Here is a 13,714-nt window from a genome sequence, read left to right as displayed (position 1 = left end):
GGGCGGCCGGCTGGCCGAGGGGGGGCATCGCTTCTGCCGGCTGCGCGCGTCGCCGCAGCGGCGGAAGGAGCGGGGGGGGGGCGCCCGCGGCGCCCTGCGCCAAGGCGGAGGCCGCGCTGCGCCCGGCAGGTGCCCGCGCTGCGCCTTGAGGAAGTCGGGCGCCTTAAAACTCGGCGAGAGGGAAGAAGGGGCCGCAGCGATACTAGCGCTAAAGCAAACACTTACTAATCCTGTCCCTTAGCTGAAGGTAGATACTTCGGGGAAGCTCGGGGAGTGAAGTAAGCGGTGAAAGTATGTGCGAGGGAGAGGAGTTTCAGGGGCCGGCCGCCGCCGCGCCCGCGCGCCAGGGCCGTTGGCCGTTGGCGGCGGCCGTTGGTGGTGGCCGTTGGTGCCGCGCGCTACCTGGCGCTCAGCGGCGGGGGCGAGGAGCGAGGCACTGCCGCAGGGCCCGGCGTGGGGGGCCTTTAAGGCACCGAGTTCGCCTCAGTTTCGGCTCAAGTTTAGTTTTGACTTCCCAGTCATCCGCTTAGAGCAGTTACTTGGCTCTTGGTGTTGTGATGAGGGGCTGTCTCTGTCAGGCATCCCAAGGCTGTTAGGAAAGTCGGGCAGGCGCGTTTGCATGTGGGTGCCTAGTGTTACTGCCCAGCTATAAGCTTGGAAGCTTAATGCTAGGAACCTGTATGTGAATATTCAGGCTAGTACGTGTCTTGAGTGAGCTGTGCTTTCAGTGAATGTGAACTGAGTTTCCATCCAAACTGCCTTGCTATTTGTGAAAGAACATTGCATAATCACTGCTGTATGTCACCTGTGGATTAAAAATAAACTTCTAGAAGAAATGTGAATAAAACGTCAGTATTTCAACAGATGTTAGTATCTTGTCTTTTATGACTTACTATAATAAGTGAGTGTTCAGATGATTGACTTCAGAACAATAAGAAATCATTAAATACACATTCCATCTTGCATGTTTATTAAAGTTGCCTAGGAATGAACAGCACTGGATAACTTCAGTAGGAGAGTTTCTTAAACATCTTTCACCTCAAAGCAAACACATTGGAAGTAGTATTTTGGATTTTTGTTCTTACAATACTTCAGTGTTATGACTAAGAGACTTTGTTTTGGAAATAATTTGCATAATATCCTTTTTTTTTTTTAAAAAAAAGACATTTAAAAGAAAATTTTCTTTTAAAGTATTTCTTATCTGAAACTGCCTGTCCAGCTTTCCAAACAATGGTCACGCAAGGTCACTTATATTTTAGCTGAGCTAGTTCTGTAGCATCAACACTCCATAATATGCAATTAACCTTCACTTTTCCGATTTTCTTTTCTCTTTTTTCCCCCTTTTTTGGTGCCTGTCAATGATCCAGTCTGAATACTAGATACTGCAGTGACTTTTTAAAAACTGCTAACTAGTTGATGTTTAGATCATACTCTTCTTTCAGACATACAAAACTAGCATGAACTCATGAACGTTTTATTTATATATATATATATATATATATATATATATGTATGTTTGAGAAAGTGTGCAAGTTACATATGAAATGCTAGAAAATTAGGTATTTGATCTGAAATGCTTGTGTTTTATGTTTGACTCTAATGCAATATTTACCAGTAAACAGAAGGTCTTTGTATGAAATAGGAAAATGATTTTCTTGTTGTAATATTTTGGAAATACCCTTTAAACTTCCTATTCTTAGAGCATTTCAAGCAGTTGTTGTAAATCAGAATTTGGATGGAGAAACTATGGAACTAACCGGGAGTGGAAGAAGGCCTTGGAGATGATCCCAGTAGCCCTTGTGTATGGGGGCTGAGTCATGTCAGCTCAGCTCTGTAATACGAAGTCCTTCACCTGTGCAGGGGGAGTAGCAGCAGCTGGATTCACTAAAGCAACAGTCACTAAGCAGTGGGTTAGTTTTATACACTGATGGTAGCTTATTAGTGAATGGCCATGAGCTGTTGGCATTGGCAGTTATTGCAGCTGCTGAGCTGATTGAAATTTGTGCTTGGCTTGTGATCAAGGCAGGATTCTGTCATAATTCCTCATTGGTACCTTATGATAAATCTGTGTATTTTAGTTATTATTTAGGGAAAGTAAAGGTAGTCAGGAGTGCTGTGTTCACAGAACTCAATGCCATATTTAGTGTATCTAAAATACATAGAGGACATGTTATTCAGAAAAATCAGCCTTTAGAGTCATAACTCTATTACTTGGCTCATCTGGAGGAGTCCTTCTGGGTTGGTAAGTGAATGCTAAGGAGAGCTATGGATCATGACATCATAGTTAAATTAGTGTGTAAAGAGGAATTATGAGAACCTGTCATAATTCCCTGTATTGTATCATTTGCTACAGATTGACTTGGCTGATTTCTAGGAATACATTTTAGTTCCAGGAATGGGAGGAAAAAAAAAAACAAATTTACCTTTGTCATAGTCTTCTGTAGTGGTGCTGCTGCTACATGCGCAGACCTTATGTAAGAAGGTACTGCGGTAAGCCTCTTGATCCATGAAATGATGCTACTGAGCATAGTTTTGTGTATATCCTTTCCTTCCTCCACTTGTGGAGTCTTGTACAGATAATATGCTTTGCTGAAACGTGCCTCCTATGACTTAAATGTTTGGCAATTAATTATTCTGATAACTTTAAAAAAATCAGGAATAGTGTAGCTCATTGTTGGGAAGGAGAATTAGAAAATTCATCAAGTCACAGCAAGAATTTTTAAGTGTTGTGTATTTTATTGCCCCCATCTACTTTCCTTTCTGTTTTACACTTTGGGCCTTTTAAAACTCTTATTTCCACATCACTATTTTAGTCAGATTGCTTCCTTTAGAATAGTACCAAGAATTCAGTTTAGCTACTCCATCTTGAATAAGTCCCTTGTCAATTATTTACTAGAAAAATCACGCTACAGTATTAAAAGCCATTGAGACATTTACTGTAAGAACATATTCAAGAGATGTTTACTAAATGAAATAGCTTTTCTCTTTAGATTCTAACCCTAACAGAAATGCTTTTATTGCTGTTTTAGCATTATAGAGTGATATTTAAGAAGAAAATAGGTTTAGTGTTTGAGAAATACTAGAGTATTAGCATTTGAAATCACTTGCTCTTTTTTTAGGATTTTTGTCCTTTTAAAAAATTCCATCCTGAAATTTTTTAAGAAGATACCTTTGAACTTAAAACTGGTAAGTTCTGATACAGATCAGTGTTGTGAGTAGGCATCATAGAAGGTTCTTATCCATGTTTTTCAGGAAGCAAAATATATTAGAACATTTTCTCTCCTAAAGTATGTGTCCCTCATCCCCAGGACAGTTATGTGTGGAGTGAAATTCCAAGACTTGTGACACAAAAGGGTTCTGGAATTCTTTGACAAAATGTTTCTAGTATTTCATGACTTGTAATACTTGGATGCTGTTTATCTTAAATGCTTAATGTATGAGACACCATGAATACTCTTTTTAGGTAAGGAGTCTTTAAACTGATCTGTAGCTTTCTACAAAAAAACTTCATAGGAGTTCATCACTGTTTTTCATGCTAGTAGTTTAAAACTTCTTCAGTTTTTCTTTTTGTAATGCTTTATAATCTGTAGCAGAAAGATTTTTCTGCTACTAAGAATCCTCAAATTTCCTTTTGCTTTTACATAATCATATCATGCTAATTATTTTCATTTTTGCTAATGTTTTGGAGAAGTAGTTTGTCCTTCTGGAAGCTTTTGAAATTTTTACTGGTAGTAACAACTTGTTGTAGATATAATTTATGTTAATCCCTGAATAAGGGAGAAGTTGACATTCTTACCTAGGGTTTATGAAACAACATAATGTGTTTAGTTAATTAGGTGTGCTGTTTCTGATTACTGTACCCAGGATTAAGGGGCACATACAGTAAGTATCATTGCCAAAAGCTGAACTTTTAGTTTACAATAGACAATTTTATAAAGAAGAGAATAGCTGCTAGCCCAGTTCAAAAGGTGTCTTCTCTTTGGGAAGAAGTTATTTTTAATGGAAAATACACCCTCAAAACATTATATTTTTGCAAACTTGCCAAGTAAATTTAATGTAACAAGTATGATTTAAGAGATTAAAAGTATAGATGTTTGTTTTCTAAATGACATCGCTCAGAGCTGTAAAAAAACAGTGATCTCCTGATTTGTGGTGACTTCCCTTAAGTAGCGTAGTTGCTGTCATGCACATAACTTCATTTCTGTAATGGAAGAAGTATAGTTTTTCTTCTTCTTTGCTCTGTGCTGATCTTCTGTGAATGGATGGCTTCACTCCAGAAAAAATCAGTAACTTTAAAAGATTTTGTTTTCCCTTCCTATCCTCAGAAACTCATCAAAAAGTGAAGGGAAATTTTAATGGGAAATCTTGGACCAACTTCAGGTTCTGCAACTGGTTGAAAATGAGCCCCTATGTCCTGGTCAAACAATGTATTTAAAACAAAACAAAAACACCCCTTGAAGCCTGCTGAAGGTTGTGTCTCAGTCTATTTAAGGGGAATTAGCGATGTGATCTTGGAAGGGTGGAGGAGCTTCTGAGTTTCTGAGAGTATTTAAGACAATATGAGTGAAATTGTTTTCACCCTTAAATCCACAACCATAATCTTTAAAAAGCTGCTATTTCATACATTTGCTATACATGTGAATTGAATGGATAGCTGTAGCACAACTTTCAAACAATAAGTCTTTGAAATGAATGGTAAATTCTGTAATTCATTTCGAGGGCTTAATTATAATTGTGTTTTAATTGAATACCTTCATGTCTGCCCAATTTGGTGTTTTTTTTTCCTCCCCAGTTTAAAATCGGAGAAGTTGTTGGCTACCACTTAAATCAAATGAATAAGTTTGTAGTTTAGAGCACTGGTTCTCAAAATACAGCTATTTTGAAAAAGCTGCCAAAAATGCAAAAATATTTTCATAAAGAAAAAGTCACTTTTCTGCTGTTATTTACTTGCACTTAACTTCATTTTCCAGAGCAGCTGTAATCTCCCAGTTTAATGTTTAAATTCAGAGAAACATCAGATCTTTCCCAGTTTCCACAATAAAATGTGTCAAAGCAGCTTATCTATCCAAATCAAACATGCATGGGAAACAGGAATTCTGGCCAGGATACTGTTCTAAATATGAGAAGAGTTTAAACAACATGTAGATGTGTAACTTACTTCTGAGAGAAAAAGGGAGATGTAGCCAGCCAGCCAGCCAGCCAGCCCTGCGACTGCCAAAGTCAGCAGTATGGCTGCTGAGAGGGTACCTGGATGGGCTTTCCCTGATGCTTGTGGAGTCTAGAGAGGGAGTCTGCTCTGCTGAATGCAACTATACGTCTTTCCTCTTGGCTACATCTTCTGTTGAACTGATTGAGATATATTTAGTTCATGCATTTTCATCTGTTTCACAGACATAAAATGTCTTTCCTTCCCCCTCTCCTATTTTGATTCAGTATGTCTGTCTAAGGTGAAACATTGGAAATACGTACAAGGAATAACAGTGCAGACAGGAGACATTGTGGTGCAATGCTTGAACATTTCATACTGTTGGAAATTCTATACTAAAGTACTCTTTCAGTGTCTTTAATTCTTCAGTTTCTTGCTTATTTTAACAGCTATTGCTGAGCCATAGTAGAGGCTTTTGTATCCACTTTGAATTACTAAGATTCAGTGGGTGTTTTATTTTAATTGGGATAGTTACTAGAAAATGTAGATGCTGTATGGGAGTTAAATGTTTATTTTATAAATTTGTTTGGAAAAAGCCAGTTCTGTCAACTTATCATGATGTAAGCAGGTGCTGAAAAATAGTACTTTTTATAGCATGGGTGTGCTCAGACATTGAACTTGGGCCTGAGTAGTGGTAGCTTTTTCAAACCCTCTTTCATCTGGAAGGTTGCTGCTAGTGAAGAGCTTGCAAGTGATGTTTGGTGTTGGCAGTGCTCTGGAGTTACCTAGTGCAAATTCCACTTGATACAGGGTTGTGGGCAACACTAGGTCATGTCAGCCTTTTTTTCTGTTCCTCCCCTCACCTCAAGGCATGAATGTATTAAAAGGTGGATTTTGCAGTCTCTCTGGTAACCTCTTCCAGTGCTGCACGACCCCTGTCAGTGACAAAGTTTTTCCTAGTGCCAATTTGAACGTACTAAGTTGCCATTTGCGGCCATTATTCCCTTTAGTAATGGCAGATGGGTAGCCAAGGAATTTGGCTATCCAGCTAAACAGGAAGATTGGACTAGGGTGGAGCAGCAAAAATAGAGATAAATATATAATCTGATTCCCTCATCTTTTTGAAAACCACTGTCCTGTTAGGTTGTTGCCTGGTTGCAGCCATCAGACAAAGTTAGGCTTGTGTCTGATCCTGATAGTCCTTGGGACATCTCCCCAGATTGTGTTTATAGCTTGTAGGCCATAGGTAGTGCTGGCTGTGAACTTTCTTATGGTTTAAGAGAGGCTCTGTATTTTTTTTTTTTCTTTTTTCGCCCCTTACACAAAGCCTGCAATGCTGATACTCCATGAACTGAGCTATAGACCATGTGAATCTTGCTGCTGCTCTACGCTCTGCTGGCAGAAAGGATCACAGAAACTGAAGCTTGAGATGCATGTGTTTGTATGTTTGATCCTCAGATACAGAACTCTTGGAGAAGAAAGTGACTGTAAAATGCTTTTGGAAAGCCTTGTCTGCTCAAATGATTCTTGCCAGCACTCTAAAGTGAAAATGCAAGCGGTTTTTAGAAACATGACTAGATAGGCTGTGTCTAATGTGTTGCCAACGCTTGTGGGGCCTGAAAGTCTGTAAGTATGAGCTGCTGGCTTAAGTTTTGTGAAGACTTACTTGAAAACTCACCCAAGGATAGCTGATGCTTATCAGAATTTTTCTTTCAAAGGTCTGGTACACACTATGTTTCATTAAAGAGTGCAACTTAACTGCAATATTTATTTAACTGTTGATAGTGATAAAATGCTTCAATTACTCTACCTTGTGCTATTTTGGTAATTATGGTACTTGTTTATCAATTAGCTTTTTTTTTTTTGTTAAAGCACAGTCAAGATGGGAAGATGCCAAATAAATTACTAGTCTCAAGCTGCACTTTTTTAAAAAAGTGGTCCATCTTGCATTGTTGTTGTTTTTATGCGATTACTTTTGAAATAACTTGTTAGGCTACAATACTACTGTATTTAAGAAAACATTTCTATTGTTTGTCACCATTAAATAGTTGTTATTAGTGATGCTGTTCAAAAAGTTCTAGGTGCTTTCCAAAGATAGAGGAAGAGCTGTCCATGTTCCAGAGAATGTAGTAAGAATAGACATATGTACATCATGTGCAAGAACTTGATGTACACCTGGATGCTTGGTTTTTGGTGTGTTTTGGTTTTATACCCAGATTGTCCTCTGAATCTTGGTCTTAGAGCCACGCAGTCACCTTTATCTAGACTTTCTGTAACCTTTGGGTTTATATCTTGTTTTATTCCTTAATATTTGTGAATTAACCCCCTCTTGGCTTTTTTTTCTCAAAAACTGCTTGCTTTCATTTTGTAAGAAATCTATCCGTATACCCTTTCCTTAACAAAGTTATAATCCAGTCCTAGATCACTATCAAAATCAGAAATTGGCAGGAAGTCTCTGTATAGCTCATGGAGTTTATATAGCTACTGGGGGAAAAAAAATTGGGGTCTCTTCCCCCTTGCTCCCATATGGTGTTCAGCATGCACCTTTTAAGAAGGGTCCTGATGGGATTTTTATCCTCTCTGATTCTGACAGGTGATGTCTTGCTTTTAAAATGAAAGCTCAGGAGGATAAAATTACATATGGAGTAAAACAGTTTTATACAGGACTTCTATCCTTATTATTAAAAACAAATCTTACTAAGAAGTACTTCAAGTCAGACGTGACAAAACAGAAATACAAAAATGAAAAGCAACAATTGTTTTTTAATCTATAGTTTGAGTGGGGGGAAAACTGTATGCAAATGTATACGTTTGAAAACAGAACCAAATGGTGAACGGGCTATACATGTTGAACAGAGTTGGAGTATACATTGTTGCTGCATAGTCTTGTGTAATACAATTATTTTAATTGAGCTGAATAAGAGGGAAGACATAATTAAAACAACTTTATTCAAAGTCAAAATCCTTGCATTTCCCATTGCAGTAAGTGACAAACTTGCTATAGTTAACCTTGTGATTCTATTTGTATGACTTACTAAAATGTAGTTATTTGCCATAGGATGAGATCAGAAACAGAACAAAGAAATTCATTCAGTGCTTCTAGGTGTCATGTGATGGTGTGACACAGAGATAGCTTGTACCACACTGAAACTCACCAGTGAAAAATGAGGCACCCCACCCAACTTATTACTAAAGGTAAAATATAATTCCAATAAAATGTTTGATAGGTTTAAACTTAATGTATTGCTTCAGATCCTGGGGCTTGCTTAGGAGGCAAATTTTATGCTTTTGTGGTTGCAGTATATAACTGTGGCCTGCATTTGTTGCATCAACAAATAAAGCTTACTGGAAAATTGTGCACTGCAATTTATTCCAGCCTATTCTTCAAAGAGTCATCTTACCAAATACGAGGCCATCATTGAGAATGGTTTTGGGTTTTTTTGAATTCTTCCCTCCACTCCCCTTTGGATACTTAGTTAAGCCAGTGTTTCAAACTGTTTTGTGCTGCTGGGGTGAAAGAGGAGGTTTTCTGGGCTACTTTTCTTCCCTCCCAGCAGGAGGAGATCAGGCACTCGCCCCCCTGGGTGGAGGCACCTTCACTTCCACCAGAGAGAGGTGGGGTAGATTTCTGTCTAGTTCAGTTCCCTGGTGTTCAGGTAGGGCTGCTCTGGGCCTTGCTGCCTGTCTGGGGAGCCACCTGCCTTCCCCCACGTGGCTGGTTCACGCTTCCCCGGAATGGCAGCTCTTGGTCACGTCTGAGCTGGGATTTGGCTGCTCTCTGTCCTTGTCCCACCATTTTCTTGCCTTCCAGACATTGGCAATCTCGGGCTAGAAAGCTCTTCCATCTCCACCAGAACTCATGTTGCTGCCATGACACTTGCTCCTTTGCTGGGCTGTTTGCAGAAGTGCAGGGGCATGGTGGGAGGAGCAGGGACTTCATTCTCAAGCCCATAAAATAAACAGGTTAAACAGCACCTGTGTCTCTAGGAAATATAGAGCAACTTGTTGATTTGTGTTTGCTTTTATATATATTTATATATATATATTATATTTATATATATATATATATATATATATAAAATGGTTGTGTTCTTTTGCAAAATGGCTGGAGCAGTTTGAGAAATTTTGCATTTAGACCTAAATACTTGGTGCAAAAGTGTCCAGAACTTGAGGGCTCCATCGCAGCACCGCATGTGTATGCGGTTGGCTTGGCTATGACACTGACACCGACTATTAAACCTGGTGTGTCTCTGCCCTGTGTTCCCCAGTGCTCCCTTTCTGGGGGATGCTGTGCAGATGTTGGAGTTGGTGTGCCAGGTAGCCTGTTGTGCTCTGCCAGCCTCCAGCTGGACATGCTGTGCTATTTTGGATGTAGGCACTAGAAAGTATAGGTTTCTGTTTGTGCAGTGCTTCTAGGCCTGACCAACCCTTGTAGAAGAATGTGAAATAGTGCTTAAGTTTAGCAACAAACACTGATATCAAAATTAGTGTTTGCAAATTGTATCCCTGATATTTAAGGTGAAAGACATATAGTTTATAAGAATTCTTGGATACCTTGTTTTAATTACCTCATATGGGCCAGAACAAAAGAGAACTTGTTCTTCTTGTCTTTTATATTTTCACTGGGGCGATTAAAATAGTTCTTTAGAATTGTATTGACTGACTTACATGGCAAGTCTGTGAACATTAGTGTTTCATAAAGATTTTACATTTTATGAAGCTCACTTGTACAGAGTTACTTGGACGAAATCTTGAAGATGGATGCTGGTGCAGTACTGACACTCAATGAAGTATGTATTTTTAACTGAATATTGCTGATTGCTCAGTTGAAGCGCGTAGGAGTGTTAAGAAATGTAACCTTTGTGAAGGAAAAATGTGCCTTTGAACCTTTAACTTACACTTCATATTATGAAAACATTTAATTAGACTTGAATTGCTTGTTCTTGGGTAAATCGCTTCTTGACTGATGTTATTAATATTGCAATACTATCACTAGAAAGTATGTGGGCCTTGCTGTGGTTTATAAGTGACTATGTGTAAAAAAAAAAAATATGTGTGTGTGTGTGTTAATATCTTTGCATATATTATTATAAATTTATAAAAGATGTAAAAGTTAACCTTCAGTAGTCTTTTTGGATATTTGCAGCAGTCTTCCATAACTGTAACGACTCATTTAAAGCAGTTCTTTCAGAGAGCATTAGTAAAGTGCTAATAAAAATGTTACACCTAGATCTTAATACTTACTCATCTAAATAGCAGTACAGTATGTCTTTTACTTAAGAATTTTGTTTCCATGTAATTTTTTAAAAAAATCTGTCTGTGAACATGTCTATTCAAAATACTATCTGTGTAAAAAAAAAAAAAAAAAAAAAAAAAGAAAAAACTTGCATTTTGAGAAGGAGGTGGAATATGTAGCTTTTGAGCAAGGCTTTTAATAACTCTTCCTGACTCCTGAATATTAAAGCTGAAATAAAATTTCTCTGTGTTTGATGAAACCTGTTACAGATTCTGAAATGAGTTTCAGAAATCTGCGTAGCCTGCTGACTCCCTCTTCATACCTCTTCCACACGCTGTGTGTGTAAATAGCATAGTAACTCTGTGGATGCTTGCAGCAACATTATAATGTTTATAAATCTTGTCTGTCTCCTTTATCTGTAGCTGTAGTATTTTTGTATCGTTGGAATGCTTCAGTTTGTGGATAAAAGAATGTCGTTCAAGAAACTATACAAAGTAAATACAAAAGCCTATCTGCATACATGCAATGTGATTTCTTAATTCATTCATTTGGTTTAAATAGGAGCCCTTACTTAAAAGCCACATTTTACTACTTGTCTAAACCATTGCAACACAAAATAACAATCATTAAGTGTGCATTACCTCAGCAATTCGTAACAAGATCTGTGATTGCAAGAACTTTGGATTTGTATTCTTAAGTTTTTCCTATGCTTGTTATCAGAGTTTCTTCCTAGGCAACATAATAGTTTGCTATTTCAAGGCTTACTAAGCTTTGAACCATCCTTTAGCCTATATAGGAGAATATTTGATTTGTTTCGGAAAGTTTTTCTTTTTTTTTTTCCCCTTTCTTTTTTTTTTTTTCAACTTCAGGCATAACTGCAAGTGGTTTTTGTTAGTTATCGTTCACCTGCCATCTTAGGCTCCGTAAAATGCTTTGCTTACCAGGCCTGTGGTCGTGCTCCTAGCTTTGTAGGGAGGGCTTGGTGCTGTGTTTGTTTTAGCTGAAATGTTTACAAGCCTATGAAGGTTGGACACCATGTTTTATCTGTAAAACTGTGTTTAGTTATAGCTAAGGCAAACACATTTTCACTTACCAATGGGACTTCAAATAGGCAGTTCAGAACTGGGCCTTTGTAAATCAGGGAATGCAGCAATCTCCTTTCTGAACCATCTTGTACCCCAGTATTTAAAACATATCTGTGTGCTGCTTTCTTTCTTTTCTTTTAACTGGTTAATTTTTAGTAAGAGTGCGCTGTCTCTTATGCAGGCGATGCTGCACTGCTTATGGTTCTGTTTTTGGACCTCAGACAGAGATGTAAGCAGGTTGGTTACCTGATGTTGAATTTGGATTGGTGCTAGAAAGGAACCTGCTCTGCAATACCCTGGCTTAGAGCCCACCAGGGACAGTTGTGGTACACACAATTCCCCTGTGTGGAAATCGCATCAGACCTGTGATCCACAACTTCTATTAAAAGTTTATCTACTAACAAAATGTATCTTTTTTTTTTTCTCTCTTTATAGTTTTTGTTCTTTTCTGCTTTTCTGGTGATTGTTTCAGTTAGCTCAGATTGCTCATGTGGAATTGACAGTTCACAGCTCTAGAAGCAGGATTTTTATTCTCCTTTCTGAAGTACTGAGTTTTGTATAGTGAACTGGTAGTAGACAGGACAACACTGTATGCAAGATTCAAGTGAGAAATCTATATATTTCCGGACAAAAACATTGTTTACTGAAATATAAGTAAATCTTAATTCCTCTTTTTTATTTTGTCATGACACTTTTGTGCATATCATTTGCCTGCCATTTGCACATTGTTATTTCAATGCTAATCAGCATTTGAACTTTGGTTTGCAAAGGTAAAAATGTAGTTCATAAACCTGCTCCCTTAATGTGAACTGGTATCTGTGCACTTGTGAGGAGTAATTTGAAACCTTCTGGTAAGATGAGAGTGATCAGTGGCTGGAAAGATTGCTCATTTGCTGTCCTTGCAGCACTATTGTGTAGGATGAAGGGCACCTTTTGAGGCATATTGCCCATGTTCTGAACAAACTGCCCAAGCAAGCTCAACAAAACTTGCTGAATTTGAAGAGAGGCTGAAAGGATGGGAAGTATTTGAAAAAATTGCTTGCATCATAGCACGTAAATGCTGTCAAATGTCTATTTGCTGCTTTAGAAATGAATTATTAATATATTATTAGTGCATTAAAAAGTACTGTTTATCTATAGGAGCACGTAACTACATATGAACTGTTCACCTTTTTTTGTGAAATAATGAAAAATATTCTTACAGTTAGGATTCAAGTTTTGCTGCATACTGAGTTGTCTGGGAGTGAGTTTTGCTTCTGGACCTCTCAATACACTGAAAACAGTACTGCTTGCTTGAAAACGAAATAGTTAATTGCGAGATTCAGAAATAGTATGTAAGCAGGCAGCCCATGGTAGAAAGCTGAAAAAAAGAGGAAAAAACCTGTGGGTATTAATTATAGAGTAGTTGGCATATTATTAAGGATTCTGCATGCATTTTAGTACTGCAATTGACTGTTACTGTAAGCTAATAAATATTTCAAATTAAGAAATAATTTTTAAGATTGAGATACAAAGTGCAGTATTAGTTCGGTTTTACAGTGTTCACTTAAACATTGAGACTTTTATATAAAATTACTATGAAACTTTTATTTTTTTCAAGGTGTTTCCATGCTTTCCTTTTTATGTATCTCAAGCCTCTGTGAATAAATTGGGAGAAGACCCCCTGCACACTTTTTTGCATCTGAAAGTCACTGATTTTTCTTTTGTACAGTTGTATTTTTTGTTCAAGATCCTGGTTCATCTTTCTGGGTGATAGGAAGACTATTGCCTTAAGAAAGGGGAGTGCAGGATTCAGAGCTCTTCTCTGGGCAGCTGAAAACATCCCTCTATGTCTCTGTGAGTGCTTGGTTTTCTGTAATGGACACAGAGACTCATACTTTTTCTTTCAAATGAAAAGCCACATATAGGCAATTAACTTTGTGAAAACTTGTTGGATTAGGCTTAATGTTTAACATCCTGGTGGTTTTTAATATTTAACTTTCTCTTGCTGCACTCCAACAGGTGAACTGTTTAAAGACAGCAGTTACTTTTACTCATATAAAAACCCACTCCTTACCTCTTAACTTTTTCTCCATCCTTGCTTTTTGTTTTAGGGCTTTTTGGCCCTAATAGTAATGTTTTCAATTCAGTGATAATTTTCCAGATAACTTTTTAAAATTTAGAAAGTTTGGATATTTTTTGTGTTCATTTTTCTCTTCCTTTTTGGACCTTCTGCTATAAAAAGATGGCTTAGACACCAAAAGATCA

The 13,714-nt window shown here is 37.8% G+C and overlaps 1 protein-coding gene across 1 annotated transcript in view; it reads left to right on the top strand.

Annotated features, from left to right (window-relative positions):
• The window catches only part of UGT8 (UDP glycosyltransferase 8), a 47,321-nt gene that overhangs the window by 1,082 nt on the left and 32,525 nt on the right, over positions 1-13,714 (top strand). The gene's annotated exons all lie outside the window — the stretch shown is intronic.

Source organism: Rhea pennata, chromosome 4, assembly GCF_028389875.1.
Source record: "Rhea pennata isolate bPtePen1 chromosome 4, bPtePen1.pri, whole genome shotgun sequence".
Lineage (NCBI taxonomy): Eukaryota > Metazoa > Chordata > Aves > Rheiformes > Rheidae > Rhea > Rhea pennata.
Note: the sequence above shows the minus strand (reverse complement) of the source record. Positions and strands in the feature narration are given on the sequence as shown.